We start from the raw sequence: 2,500 nt of genomic DNA on the forward strand, positions 1-2,500 counted from the left end.
TAACACTATGTTCTAGAATGGCATTCCCATGTTACTGTCTTCCATTTCTGATTCCTGTCCACTATATTCCATCACAATGGTACACTAAATTCCTTCAAACCTGCTTATCGAGATGAACATGGACGCTACTTCTAAATCTAGTTCTGAGCGTCCTTTTATTTTCGATATGGAGCACATCTGATCACGTCCTTGCTTGTCATCACGCTAAGCATTTCTTATAGTTGGAAAGATACCTGCATAAGAACGTTTCTATATCCCAGTACATTTTTAACAATATTTATCACTTCTAACTTCTTTCTACCTGTCAACCGAGTTTATTTCTTGTTCCCAGACTGATACACTATGATCTATATTGCGATCGATTTAAACTGTCTGTTGTCTCGCTCTCTTGATGTCTCTTTTGCTTCTGTTGGTCCATCACGTGGTGCTACCTTCGCCACTCCGAGTCATAGGGTGCTTCTGTTTTTTACATTGGTGTCTTGTCCTGTTGACCATGTTGTTTGTATGGAATCCGTTTCGAATCCTCGCGTTGTTATTGTTGGCTTGTCCCAGCTTGTTTGTTTCGCCCGTTCATATGGCATCCGCTTCGCCCTCGTGTTGTTCGAGTGGTGATGACTAAACCCTTCGAGTGTCTACGACAATGGGCGGGAAAAAAGAGGGAGAGAGAAAATGTGAGAGCGAGCGAGAGAGAGAGAAAAAGAGAGAGAGAGAGAGCGAGAGAGAGCGAGAGAGAGAGAGAGAGAGAGAGAGAGAGAGAGAGAGAGAGAGAGAGAGAGAGAGAGAGAGAGAGAGAGAGAGAGAGAGAGAGAGAGAGATTTACTTATTTGTGATATACTTGGAATTATCATATCCTCGTATGGTGAATTATTATACACGAATCAGTGGATGTTGTCTACTGACTGAATCTGCGTTTTTTTTTTTTGTGTGTGTGTTAATGTGTTGTTTCCACATTAGAAAACACCTACAAAAGTTCATGTACCAGCAACAATAAAACTTACAGCGTCTACAGTAAATCCAACACAAACACACACACACAATCACAAATCACACATACACACATACACACACAATCACATACACACAATCACACACACACACACAATCATACACACACAGATACAAACACCGACACCATTTTTTGCGAGACAAAACGACTTGCCGTAACGAACTTAGCTGCTACACCGCTGGTATCCTTCAGAACTCAGCAACTACCCCGAAAGAGAATGAGAGAGAGAGAGAGAAAGAGAGAGAGAGAAAGAGAGAGAGAGAGAGAGAGAGAGAGAGAGAGAGAGAGAGAGAGAGAGAGAGAGAGAGAGAGAGACCTCCTGCTGATTGTCAATGTACTTCGAAGACCTCCAGTAAATTCCTCGACAGGAAATCACGAGAACGAGGATTAAGCTGCAAGCACTTTTTCCTCGCTTCACGTGGACGAAGGAAGAGGAAAGAGAAAAGAGGCGGGAGGGAGAGAAGAGGGGAAAATGAGAAAGGAGGAAGGAAGAGTAAGGAGGAGGGAGGTGACGAGGGAGACGTGGAAAGAATGAGAAATAGGGAAGAAGGGGGGGAGGAGGAAGGAAAGAATATAATGAAGGAAAAGAATGGGATGTGGAAGAGAAGAATGAAGATGGGAGAGAAAGAGGAGGAAAAAAAGGTATGGAGGGAGACGAAGAGGAAAGGAAAGAAGAGAGAAAAGAGAGAAGGTGATGGGTAGGAAAAAGAAAGGAGGAAATTTGTTCTACGAAAAGAAAGGCAAAGGGAGAGAGAGGAGACAGGAAGGAAAGGGAAACACGATGAATATATGACAAATGGAAAAAGAGAAAGAAAAGAGGGTGATAACGAAAAATAATAAAAAAGTGAGATAGGAGTAGGAAGGGAAAAGCGAGGGTAGTAGCCCGAACCTAAGTAGAAAATAGAATAATGGATGGCTAGAAACACGAGAGAAATGGATGTAAGAAAAAGAATGAATGAAAGAAAAAGTAAAATAATAGTGATAATAACAATAAAAAGGAAGGAGATTGGCGAAAGAAAGGAATACAGAGAAAAGAGGAAGAGGAGGAAATACTAAAGATAAAGATTATTAATGAGGTGAAAAGAAGAAAAAGAGGAAGAAAAAAAAGAAAAAAAATCGAACGAGGCGAAGATAGTAGAAAAAAGAGATAGAGAGAGAAAAGAAATAGAAAATTTTGAAAACGGAAGATGAGACAGACTACTTTATCGAAATGGCGATAAATATTCATTCTAAAATGATCCTGTATGATCATGATAACCCTTAAAATAACAGCATTTTCCATGAAAATAAAATCAGTCTATAAGTTCGTTGTCTTTTTAATCATCAATAATTTGGAAATCGTGCATTTACCTACGTCTTCTCCAATGTTTGATTTTGGCCCAAAGTTATTAGCATGGGTACAATTGCAACTGTAATAAAGGTATAGTTATTATTGCCATTGTCATAATCGTCATGGCCATCATCATTTCAAGCACTTTTCTCGCTGTTCCTCTT

Source organism: Penaeus monodon, chromosome 9 (assembly GCF_015228065.2).
Source record: "Penaeus monodon isolate SGIC_2016 chromosome 9, NSTDA_Pmon_1, whole genome shotgun sequence".
Taxonomy (NCBI): Eukaryota; Metazoa; Arthropoda; class Malacostraca; order Decapoda; family Penaeidae; genus Penaeus; species Penaeus monodon.